At 41.5% G+C, this 13,166-nt stretch overlaps 1 pseudogene; it reads left to right on the forward strand.

Moving 5' to 3' along the window:
- Positions 1-12,624, forward strand: part of LOC109228019 — a 55,624-nt pseudogene extending 43,000 nt beyond the window's left edge.

A 13,166-nucleotide genomic window follows, 5' to 3' on the forward strand; every position in this document is an offset into this window, starting at 1 on the left:
ACTGAAACAATGCTAGGAGTCTCTCCACCGACGTCTCTCACAAAATCCAAGTAAGAAAGAAAACCTTTCCCAACCATCCGCTGGGCCTTCAAAAATGATATCACCCTACCGGGGACAAAATCAATCAAACCTCGCCACTCAATCCGTGGCACACCTTGCATGGACAACGTCACTGTCTTAGCATGACAGTCTAAAATAGCACAACACGGAGATAACCAATCCATGCCTAATATCACATCAACGTCTACCATCCAAAGCAATAAAAGGTGAACTCTATTCTCCAAACCCCCAATAGTCACCACACACAACCGATATACATGATCTACAATAATAGTATCGCCCACCGGAGTAGATACACAAATAGATGAAACAAGAGACTCACGGGGGGCATCCAAATAACGAGCGAATTATGATGACACATACAAAAAAGTGGAACTAGGATCAAATAATACAGAGGCATCTTTGTGGCAAACTGAGACAATACCTGTAATCACAGTATCTTAAACAATAGCATCGGGTCTGGCTGGAAGTGCATAGAAACGGGCCTGACCATCGCCCGATCGACCTCCTCCTCTAGGGCGACCTCTAGTTGACTGCCCTCCACCCCTAGCTGGCTGGGTGGGTAGTGAAGTAACTAGTGCCGAAGTCGATGGCTGACTCCTCTTCTAAGACGGACCCCCAAGACGACGAGGACACTGTCTCCACATATGCCCAAATTCTCCATACTCATAACAACCCCCTGGTGCTAGCGACGGGGACTGAAGGGAACCCCTAGCACTGGGATGACTAGGAGAAGAACCTGGAATGGAAGAGTCCTGAACTGATGGAGCACGGGACGAACTTTGGGATGGAAAGGCACTAAGTGAGGAATGGCCCTAATGAGAACTATGAGAACCATGGCCCAATGATGCCCCAATATAGACTGGGCGAGCTGACTGAGCATGCCTGAACGGGCGGCCTCTGTCATGCTAAAACTGACCTCAATGAGGAGCGCCACTGAATCCACCCTAACCACAAGGCCTCTTAGCCTCCCTCTCAACCCTCTTATGACCACAAACAATCTCAATGTATCGAGCTATTTTAACAACCTCATCAAAGGTAGCACCAGATACTCTCTCTCTCTGATCATAAGAAACCGAAGCTAAAAACTGAGGCCATCTATAAACCTCCTGATCCTCTGGCGAGCCAACTCAGTGAACCACATCTCATACTGTGTAACAGATCTGTCGCCCTAACGAAGTTTCTCGAACTGTCTGCGCAGCTCCTATTAGCGAGACTCGGGTACAAACTTCTCTAGGAAGAGAACGGAGAATTGCTGCCAAGAAAGGGGTATTGCGCCAACCAACCTACGCCTCTCCTAAGCCTCCCACCAACTCAGTAAAGCCTCGGAGAATTAGAAAGTAGTGAATGAGACCCCACTGGTCTCCAGAATACCTGCGGTTCGAAGCTTCCTCTAACACTTATCCAAGAAACCTTATGCACCCTCACCCTCACCACCATTAAATGATAGAGGCTAAAGTCTGCCAAACCTCTCCAACCTGCACTGCTCGTCCTCTGGTATAACAGGAGCTACATAGTTCCGAGCAGCTGCAACCAGCTGGTCTAGAGGTGCCACCGGTGTCTAAAGTCCCTGCACGACCTGCTCAGGTGTACGAGCAGCGGGAGTCTGGGCGCCTCTTCCAGCCCGAGAAGTAGTTGCGGTCGTGGTAACTGAGACCACGGCCGTAGTAACTGAGACTGCGTGAGCCAGACCAGTGCACACTGATAGAATCTGGGCCAGGGCCTCCTAAAGACTTAGGATAACAATAGGCATAGCCGGTGTGTGAGCAGGTACTGCTTGAGCGTCCCCAATTGGGACCTGATCATGGAACTGGGGCAGCTGGTGGATTTGCAGGTGCTGCGCTAGCTGCTGTGCGGGCTACACCCTTGCCCCTACCACAACCTCGACCGCATCATCAGCCTTTAGTGGCCCCAACTGGTGGTATTGGTGGTCGTCCATCCTGACTGGTAGCACGTGTCCTCACCATATATGAGAGAATAGAATAACAGAAGTTCAGTTACAAGAATCAACAGATTCGCACGACAGGAATTCAAGAATATGAAGTCTTTCCTAAAGGTTCTGCAGCCTCTCGAAGATAAGTACAGACGTCTCCGTACCGATCCACAAGACTCTACTAAACCTGCTTATGACTCGTGAGACCTATGTAACCTAGGCTCTGATACCAACTTGTCACGACCCTAAAACGGACCCGGACGTGATGGCGCTTATCGTGAAACTAGGCTAGCCAACACAAATTCCAAATCAAACTACTAAATCATAAAGACTTTTTTAAGCTATTAACTAATAATATCTCATAACATTTGTCTAAATAACCAGTGCGGAATAATAACACAAGACCGACATCGAGGTGACAATTCATGACCAAACTACAAGGCATATCTAAGTACAATAAGGCTATCATAGTCCAGAAAAAAAGTTACTAAGAACAGTCTAAGTAAGGTAAAAAGGAGAAGTGCAGGCCTGTGAACACCAAGCAGCTACCTTGCCGACTCCGAAGATCTTCTAGAAGAACGATCAACGCTCGCTATCGTGACCCGCAACTCCTAGATCTGCACACAAGGTTCAGGCAGTAATGCGAGTATGCTAACTCAATAAGTAATAAAAGTAAATGCAAGCTGAGCAGTAAGAAATCAGGTAATTCCATGTCATAGCACTACAGCAAAACAGTATGTTTGTAAAACAGTACATAAATCAATTATCTCATAAAAACTCAATTTGAGTAAAACCTTTTAAAAACACCTTTCAATTTTTCAAACAAGTGAGGAAATAGTGAGTAAAAATGATGAAAAACGTAAACTGCCCCTCGAGCAAGACATGTATCATAAATCGCCCCTCGGGCATAACATCAGTCAGAACCAGCCCCTCAGGCTAACTTACAATCACTCATAATCGGCCCCTCGGGCAACATCACATCACTCACACCGGGTACTCACGCCCAGTTTGAGTGTACAGACTCCGGAGGGGCTCCTACAGCCCAAGTGCTATCACAAGCCATCTCGTGGCATAAAAAATCAGTCCTCGGCCTCTCATATATCACAAAAGCTATACAACTTGTTACGGCACGCAACCCAATCCCATGATATCCTTACAACACAGGACCTTGGCCTTATTCAGTCAGAATACCTCTTAAGACACTCGAGCTGACAGTAAAAGAGGATGCTCAGTCAAAATATTATTTATGCATCAAATTAGAGTAAATAAGACTGGATTATGAATTCAGCAAAATATAGCATAACCGAGTACAGTTATTAAATCAAAAAAGTGAGTAATTTCAGTGAAGAACGTCCGTAAGGGTCCAAGCAGTTGGCACGAAGCCCAAATATGGCATTCATCCCAAATATAATAATACTTTCGAACATAAGATAATATCAAGTAGTTTCAGCCAAATACGAAACTTAATAGTTGCTACGGGACAGACAAAGTCACAATCCCTAGAGGTGCACGCCCCTCACACTCGTCATCTAGCATGTGTGTCACCTTAAAATAGTACAACAATGTAGAATCCGGGGTTTCATACCCTCAGGACAACATTTACAATCATTACTTACCTCAAACCGGTCCAAATTCTAACCCGCGATGACTTTTCCTATTGACTCGGCCTCCAAATGCTGTAAATCTTACCAAAATCAGTGTCACATCATTAATACTAGCTAAAGGAACAAAGTCCACACAAAAATAATAAAATCAACTCAAAAATCCCGAAATTAGCCAAACCCGACCCTTGGGCCCACGTCTCGGAATTCGATAAAAATTACATCACTAGAATCCTTATCCTCCAACGAGTCCATGCATAACAAAAACATCAAAATTGGAACTCAAATGGTCCCTCAAATTCCCAATTTCAATCCCCAATTCCTAATTTTTCACCCCTAATCTCTTCAATATCAATGTTTAATCAACTCATGGAACTGTCGGTACGTTACAACTGCCTTTTGGGATTAGTGAAAGTATAGCTTTTTCTGTGTTTACTAAGTCGTTTGTGATATTTGGTTGTTGTTAGATTGATAGTCGATTGATTGAATTGATTTCTCCTCTGTTACTCTATTGCTTTTGAATTGGTTCCTCTGTTTTCTAAGGCTACTGTTATTTTGTGATGTTTCAGAAATTTCTTAAAAGTCAGTTGATGCATATTGATGTTTTAGTTGAATGTCGGTAGTCGAGATATGATTTCAACCATGTTCAAAGTTTTTGCTCGAGTATGATATATATATATATATATATATATATCAATGTTTTTCATGTTTGGATGTTATTTTTCAAGCATAAATGGTACTATATTAAGCGAACCTCCTATGATTTCTTTTTTATTGAATAATTAGATCTATATTGTAATTATGGAGCCATAACAAAAAGAATCACCAAATTTTGAAATCGTATGAGGATTTTATGGTCATTTTACTATGAATTGGGTTGTAACGACCTGACCGCTCGTTTTGAACTCTACCGCATCGTTCAGCAGTTTCAGGCCATGAGCAGCTTCACTTCACGTATTATGACTTGTACGCATGGTCGGAATTGAATTTCTAGAAGTTCGGAGTTGATTTGGAAAGAGAATTCTCATATCGGAAGCTTTAAGTTAAAAGAATTAACTAAGATTGGATTTTTTTAGTAAATGTTCTCGGAATCGGGATTTGAAGGTTTTAGCATGTTCGTATGATGATTTCAGACTAGGGCGTATGTCCGGATCGGGTTTTTGAAGACCCGGGAACATTTCAGCACCTATTATGGAAGTTAGCATTTTTGGAAGAATTTCATAAGTTTGGGATTCTGAGTCTGGGAATAGCTCCGTATGGTAATGTTGTTGCTGGGAGCGCGGTCGGAGGTGAATTCGGAGGTCCGTGGGTCATTTTGGAGTTATTTGCCTAAAGATAGAAAATTGTAGGTTTTTGAGGAGTTTGATCGGAAGTGGACTTTTTGATATCGGGGTCGGAATCAAATTCCGGAAGTTGGAGTAGGTCTGTAATGTCGAATGTGACTTATGTGCAAAATTTGAGATCAATCGGACGTGATTTGATAGGTTTCGTCATCGAATGTAGAAGTTTGAAGTTCTAAAGTTCATTAAGCTTGAATTGGGGAGTCATTCATGATTTTGATGTCGTTTGATGTGATTTGAGGCATCAAACAGGTTCATGTTATGTTAAGGGACTGTTTGTGTCATTGGACGGGGCCTCGGGGGTGTTTCAGTGTGGTTTCAGATCATTTCGGGCTATTTTGCAATAGGTGTTGCCGGTGTCTGGTAATGTTCCTCGCGTTCGCGAGGATCCCCCCGCGTTCGCGAAGAAGGATTTGGCTTCAGGGACTCTTTTCTCCTCGTTCGAGAAGAGATCCTCGCGTTCGCAGAGAAGGAAATCTTATTGCACAAGTATGACTTCAGAAGCTCATATCTCCCCATGTACAAGGAATTTGGAGATCATCCAAAAATAAAAGTTGTAGCCCTCTGTCTTTAGTTTTTTGAAATTTTAACCATTTAGAGTTTGGATTTGTGTACCAAATATTATAGCTGGTACACTACAGGCTGTCCGGGAAGATGAAGAAGAAATTTGTGTTGCACAAGGCTTACTTTGGCAGCTTATATCTCAAAATCTATAAAGAATTGAGTAATTTACAAAACATGAAAGTTGTAGATCTTGGTGTCTAGTGTTCAAAACATTAAACGTTTTGTCGTTTGAAGTTTTGTTTAAAACGTTATGGCCATTATACTAGAGGCTGTTTGAGAAGAGTTTGAAAAATAGTTTTCGGAAATTTTCTTCTTCGCGGACGCGACGGGGTTCTCGCGAACGCGAAGATGAGTCGTCTGGGCAGTGTATAAGTGTAAAGAAATGGGTTTGGCTCATTTCATCTCATTTCCTCCATGGGAGCCGACCTAGGAGTGATTTTGGAGCTCCATTTTCATCATCCATGTCAAGGTAAGTGATTCCCACCAATTGTAAGTTAATTGCTTTGATATTTTAACATGAAATATCATTGGGGTTTTGAAGAAAAACTTAGAAATTTGGTATACTTGGAATTTGACCACGATTTGGGCACAAAATTGGGAGTAAATTTTATATTTGAGTTTGTGTGGTTATGGGTAGACTTTATCTTCGAAAAATTTTGGAATTCGGGCACATGGGACCGGGGTTAATATTTTCAACTTTTCGATCGGGGCTAGGAATTGTTATAAATTGGATTATAATAATTAATTGGTCATATATAAATGTGTTTACATAATTATTGGCTAGTTTTGGAGCAATGTGCATCGATTTCAGTTTTCGGAAGGGCATGGAATAACGGTTATGGAACTTCAGAGCAAGGTGAGTCTCCTTTCTAACCTTGTAGGGAGTTGTCCCCATAGGTGATTTAATTGGTTATGTGCTCCTATTTGTGGGGGCTATGTACGCATGAGGTGACGAGAGTTTGTGCGTAGCTACTATCATGCTTATGTCCGGGTAGTCTAGGACCCAAAATCATGTTTTACTTGTGATAATTGTAACCTTGTTGATAGTTTAAATTTCTCAAATCATATCAAAGTGGAAAATGACTTTTTAAAAGAATCAAACATCATCTTCTTGACTTGTAAAAGAGAAATTTATAGCTCCTTGAATAATTGTTTCCCTGATGAAGTCTTGACTGATTGTTTGAATGTGTGTTTCTATGTGTACCTGCGTCGCATGTATGATTCGCGAGCAGGGTAATTTTTTATTTATATTTGACCACGTCACATGTATGATTCGCGAGCGGGTAATAGATGCATCTATGGTTCGCGCCATTCGACCCTCTGACAGTGCATAGTTTAATATTGTTGGATAGGGCCGTAGGACCTCGGCATGATTTGCGTATGCTTGTATTGCTTGCCTTGATATTTATAAATGAGGCTTTCCCGGATTAAGAATAAATGTATAAATGATGAAAACAAATTTTGAAATTTCCCTATGAAACAAAGAATTGTTTACTTACTCCATTCTATTGAGTTATAGCCATGTTTATAGAAATCCTTGATTTATTGTACAATTGGTATTTTATTATTAGACCATTATTCTATTGAGTTATAGCCATGTTTATAGAAATCCTTGATTTATTGTACAATTGGTATTTTATTATTAGACCAATAGTAAGTGTTGAAGTGGACATCTCATCTCTACTTTTTCGAGGTTAGTCGGGATACTTACTGAGTACACGTTATTGTTGTACTCATGCTACACTTGCTGTACATTTTTGTTGCATAGGAACATTTACCTCTAGTGGCCTAATGGGCGTAGCAGTACAGATGATACAGAGACTTAGGTGAGCTGCATACCTCGAGATGACCCGCAGCCAGCAGAGTCCCTTTCAGTGTATTATATTTACTTTCTTTCCAAGTTTGTATTCCGGACAGCTATTGTACTTTACTGGATTCCTAGTAATTGCTTATGCACTTGTGACACTGGGTTCTGGGATGATTTCGGGATTATTCAGTAGTTTTGTAAAGAAATCATTATTTATTCAGTGGAACTTATTATTTATTATTTAAATGTATAAAAGAAGTGATTTCAGAAATATTTAAAACAAGAAATTTCTAGTTAAATGGTGTTGGCTTGCCTGACAGTGGTGTCCGGCGCCATCACGACCCTTAGTGGATTTTGGGCCGTGACATGGGTTGTCAGATTTTTCAGATTAATTATGAAATTGCCACTGGATTCGTATTTACAAATCTGAACTATTTTCAAATATTGAAACCAATACTTCTCCTTCAATATAAGGTCAAATGGAGTGATTCAAGAGCCTAACATGACTAAAATTCCACAAGGAATCCTTTAGAGGCATCAAAAAGAGATTTTCGATATTGTTTGGCATGAGAAGTGAGGCAGAATAACTAATAGAAATTTATATAAAACAAGGGTGGTTCATTTGGTCATAATTTGAGTTGGGGAGCTCAGATTTGGGCGATTTTGGAGGCAATTTTCACCATGTGTACTGGGGTAAGTGTTATCTACTCGGTTTTAGTTATATTTCATGAATCCATCTTTATTTTGGCATTTGATTGATGATTACAAAGTGAAATTTTGGGGGGGGGGGGGGGGGTTTTGCCTAAAGTTTCATAAAGTGAATATTTATGTTGTGAACATCGATTTGGAGTCGGAATTGAATGAAACTAGTATGGTCGGACTCACAATTAAATGGATTATCGGATTTTGTGAGTTTTGTTGGTTTTCCGAGATACGGGCCCAGGTTGGACTTTTAGGCCGATTTTGAGATTTTAATTAAAAATTTGACCGTTTTGATTGGGATTGGTTGCTTTAGCATTATTTGATGTATTTGTGTTGTTTTTGGTTAGTTTCGAGCCGTTCAAAGGTCGATACGCGCGAGATGGCATTTTTGGAGCATCGCTTGGCTTGCTCGGTATTGAATTGGCTTGTTTGAGGTAAGTAACGATTGTAAATCTAGTCTTGAGAGTATGAAACCCCGGATTTTGTATCATTTTACTATTTTGAGGTGACGTACATGCTGAGTGACGGGCGTGTGGGCATGCACCATTGGGGATCGTGACTTGATCCGTCCCGTAGCAACTATAAGTTGCGTATTTTGTTGAAACTATATGATACTTATGTGTTTTAGAAAGAGTTTTTGTAAATTGGGCTGAATGCCATGTTTGGGCCTTATGCCAAAGTTGTTTGGACCTTTAGGGGCCTTGTTCTTACTATCCTCTCACTGTTTTTGATTGAAAATCTATACTCAGTGATGTTATACTTACTGATTTCATAACTCAGTCTTTATTACTCTATTTTGATGCATATAAACGTTGTTTTGGGCCGAGTACCCTGTTTTTTACTGAGAGCCCGAGTGGCTTGAGAGGTTTATGATTGAGTGAGGCCGAGGGCCTGATATGTGAGGATATTTATGGGATCGGGCTACACGCCACAGCATATTTTACTCATTCATGTTTAAGTGAGGCTGAGGGCCTAATTTGTAAGGATATTTATGGGATCGGGCTGTGCGCCGCAGCATGTTTTACTGATTCATGATTCAGTGAGGCCGAGGGCCTTACTGATTTATGCCACGAGGTAGCTTATTATAGCACTTGGGCTGAAGGAGCCCCTCCAAAATCTGCACGCCCCCAGTAAACGCTGGTACCTACTGAGTGATGTTTTTCCCGAGGGGTTGTATATGAGTGATGGTGAGGTATGCCCGATGGGCTGTATATGAGTGAGTGTGAGGTTTTCCCGATGGGTTGTATATGAGTGATGTTTTAAGCGAAGGGTTGTATATGAGTGATGTTTATCCCGAGGGGCTGTTTATGATTCCATTATTTTACTCATTATTGCATTGAGTCTCTATTTGAGAACTGTTGAAAATATCTTCAAGTGATTTTACGGGAACTGAGTTTAAACAAAATAATTTGATTCAAACTCTACTTTTAAATGTTGTTATATTTTTACTGAGATTTCATGATATGAACTTTACATGCTTTATTGCTTGTCACTACTGCTAAGCCTTTATTTACTTTTGTTACTTACTGAGTTGGCGTAATCACGTTACTCCCTGCACCTTGTGTGCAGATCCACGCGTTTCTAGACTCGGTAGCGAGTGTTGATTGATCAGTTGCAGATCCATCAGAGTTAGCAAGGTAGATGCCTCGCGATCACAACCCTTCTTTCCTCCCTCTTATCTTCCTTTGGATCTATTTAGTTACTTTCTAGACAATGTTTGTCTTGATATTATCAGATACATTATAGTAGATCCTCATGGCTAGTGACCCCTCGGTGTCGGGCTTTTCCTTTCTGCACTTTTGTTTTAATTTGAACTCATTATGAAGGTTTTATGTTAAGTAGCTTGAAATTTTCTTAAAAATTAAAAATATTGTTTTATTCTGGTATTGTGTCGGTTTTCCTAGTACCACGACAAGCGCCATCACGATAGGGTTAGTTTTGGGTCGTGACAAGTTGGTATCGGAGCCTAGGTTACATAGGTCTTACGAGTCATGAGCGGGTTTACTGCCTTGGGAATTTCCCATTTGTCCATCATAGCCACCGATTTTTACTGCCCCGGGGTCGAACATTGAGAACCCTCGGGGTCGAACCTCGAGCTGCGGCTCGAGCCTTCTAGAGACGAGCTTATGAAGTGCCATAATGACCTTAAAATCGGACTCTCTGATTTTCACCATTTATAGATAATCCTCGCATTTCTTACAATGAAAACGATAAGAAACGGTCTTGAATTCTTGCTTCTTCGATACTATCATCATGACGTCTGGCCGTCTGAGCATTAAATGCCATGACTTAAGACTGCGCAGGGGTCGCTTTCAACATGACTATCGAAAAGCCCACGAACCGTTAGTGGTTCGACTCTTCCGCTTCTCAAACGTTTCCCAAATGGTTTCTATAAATACCTTAATCGTTTATCATTCACACTTTTACAATATTTTCAAGTTTCCAAAGCTAAGTTCACCATCTTCTGCATTCATCCCCCTTCTATGCTTGCCTCTTCATCCTCTTTCTTAGAAACCTTTTTTATTGTTATGGCTAGAACCTCTAGAACGGTACCTCAGAAAAAGGGCACCACTTCTTCGTCATGCCCGTCCAGGGGAAAACCAAAAATACCTCCAACTATCGAGCAATGTACCCCTGGTCAGTTCGATGCGGTCTCCGATTTTTCCATCAAAAATCCCTTTCTACATCAGGCCGATGTGAGCCCGTGTCTCGGTACATCAGCATGGTGACCAACACGAAGAGGGTAAAGGAAGACTGTCGATGGGGGGAGGCAGTGCAAGTAGAGATCCCCAATCCTGTGGAAAGCATAGTAGACCACAAAGTTGGCTTCCTCAGCATATATACATACCCCTTCACTCTAGGTCCCATAGATCCTTCTTCCCCGGAGATAGATCCGATGATTCTCGACTTTTGTCGTGAGTACCGAGTGACACTCGGTCAGATCGATCCTCCTTTTTGGAGGATCGTTTGCATGCTCCAATATTTTTCCAACCCGGTCGAGGGTATGAGCTTCACCCTCACTCACTTGGTCGTATTATATAGCCCCCGTCTCTTTCGAGGTTTTATCAAGCTTCATCCTCGATCCGCGAAGATGTTCTTTTTAAGCATCGATGAGGACAAGGACCGGGGGTGGATGAGCCGGTTTGTCAGAGTACGGACCTCGGACATCATCCCGACTGATAGGATGCCATTCCCGGAGGAATAGAATATGAAGTGTAAGTGCCCCTACCTCGAGCACATTTTATTGCCCTTCTTCCCCCTTCTAAAAATGATCTTATTTTGATTATGCAACCACTGTTTGGTACCCCGACGCGGTTTAAAAACCGCTCGTTTGGTACTTGTATAATAAAAGACTAGACGGAAACAAAAGAAAGCACATCAATGACAGCAATATAGTACATAGGTATAAACAGTAGGGGACCTCCCGAGATACTGTCTCGTAGTCCCAAAATAAATGTGCAAACAGATCTCCTGAGGTACCGGCCAACAGTCTCAAAAGTAAATATATAAGGAGAACTTCTAAGGAACCGCCTCGTAGTCTCAAAGGTAAATGTACAGGGACAACTCCCGAGGAACCGCCTCATAGTCTCAAAAGTAAATGTGCTCCCGGGATACCGTCCCGTAGTCCCAAAATAAATACGCACCTCAAACATAATGAAGATAACAGTTACAACAACAAAAATTTAGACTAAGTACAAGTCGAGAAGGAAGCAGGATATGCTAAACATGCTGCAAATAGTACAGATGAGCATTCAAGACACGTAGGCATGCTATTCTAGGCTGACACAATAACTACACATGCTAGTATTCTCAAATAGGATGAAAAACTGGTTATTACTCAGTAAAATTAGGTTTTTCAACAAGTAGCTCATGACGCATTCGTCACCTCGCGTATATGACGCTCACATATAATGACAACACCAAATCCTAAGGGGATTTCCCCCACACAAGGTTAGGCAAGCCACTTACCTCGAACCAAGCTCAATCAATCTGTAACAATTCCTTTTCCACGAATATCCGACTCTGAATGGCCCAAATCTAGCCAAAATAAATTACATATTATAAATATAACTATATGAAACTAATCTAGTTAATGAAATCAAAGCTAAAGAAAGAAATTAGAAAATCGTTCTAAAAAGTCTCCCCAGGCCCACGACTCGGAATCGGGTAAAAGTTACAAAACCCACTCACGCACGAGTTCACTCGTACCAAAATTATCCAAATCCAACGTCAACATCTCAATCAAAACCCAAAATCTTAGTTGAAGAACTTCTTCCCATTTTTTCCAAATTTTCACCCCAAATCCGAAATTAAATGATGATATTAATGATAGATTAGTGGCATGTAACCCAAATAAAATGTAGAATCATTACCCTATTAATATCGCTGAAAATCCCTCAAAATCTCGTCCAAATCGGAGCTCCCTAACTCAAGTTTTGGTAGAAATGGCCAAACCCTCATTTTTGATACTTTATATTCTGTCCAGATAATTCCTTCTTCGCGAACGCGGAAAGACCCTCCGTTCGCGAAGCACAAACTTACTTTAGCCCAGAATCCCTTCATCGCGAACATGGTAAACTTTTCGCGCATGCAAAGAACACTCAGCTCAACCCTTAGCTAACGGAGGACCAACATCGCAAATGCGTAGGCAAAAAGGCCTGGGGTCCTAGCCGCTCAAATTTCTCTACGCGAACGTGATGCCCTTCTCACGTTCGCGATGCACTGCCTAACAACCCCTTAACGAACCCGGTCCCATCTTTGCGAACACGAAGAACAACTTCAGCTGGCGTCGCAGATACGTTACGTGGACGCGAGACCTCTCTCGCGAACGCGATGTAGAAACGTCTGCAACAAAAATACTAGAAAATCTGCTATCTTCCAAAGTCCAAAAATGATCCGTTGGGCATCTGAAATACACACGAGGCCCTTGGGACCTCAACCAAATATACCAACAAGTCCTAAAACACCATACGAACTTAGTCGAGCCCTAAAATCACATCAAACAATGCTAAAATCACAAATCGTCCTCCAATTCAAACTTATTTAACTTGATCAAATTACCGATGCCGGACTTATCAAACCACGTCCGATTGACCTCAAATTTTGCGCACAAGTCATATTCATCAATACGGACCTACTCCAACTTCGGGAATCGTAAT

This window comes from Nicotiana attenuata, chromosome 6 (assembly GCF_001879085.1).
Source record: "Nicotiana attenuata strain UT chromosome 6, NIATTr2, whole genome shotgun sequence".
NCBI classification, from domain to species: domain Eukaryota; kingdom Viridiplantae; phylum Streptophyta; class Magnoliopsida; order Solanales; family Solanaceae; genus Nicotiana; species Nicotiana attenuata.